Source organism: Lipotes vexillifer, unplaced genomic scaffold, assembly GCF_000442215.2.
Source record: "Lipotes vexillifer unplaced genomic scaffold, Lipotes_vexillifer_v1.1 scaffold920, whole genome shotgun sequence".
NCBI classification, from domain to species: Eukaryota; Metazoa; Chordata; class Mammalia; order Artiodactyla; family Lipotidae; genus Lipotes; species Lipotes vexillifer.
Genome location: NW_006783413.1, coordinates 3,236,681 through 3,237,137, shown reverse-complemented (window position 1 = coordinate 3,237,137; position 457 = coordinate 3,236,681).

The following is a 457-nucleotide window of genomic DNA, read 5'->3' as shown; positions in this document are numbered from 1 at the left end:
TCCTGCTGCTTTCCCATTTTAAAGAGACTTAGTCCTAGATGGAACACTTAACCAGACTCAGGGGCCCCTTGGCTGGTCATCTGGGGACCAAGATGTCCACTTATTAACAAGCCCAGCATTCTCTAACCAAGCTGGCAGTGGAGACCTGGCTTTTGGACATCAAATTTTAAAAATGGGGTTAACTGCTCTCTCTGGGCTGTGGAATTAGAGTGTAGTAGAATACATTTTACTTAGAGATGTTTTGACCTTACCCAGAAATAAAGCTTGCTTTCTTTTCTTTTAATCAAGAAAGAAAAATGGAGAATATTTAATATCTGGCCTAAAAAAATACACCCCCTGGGTGACTAAAATTTTTTAAAATCAGAATTGGGATCTCACATATGGATAGTTGTTAAATTTCAAGAAACACTGTCCTGACAGTGGTCACTTCCCATCTCTGGGACGGCAGGCAGGATAA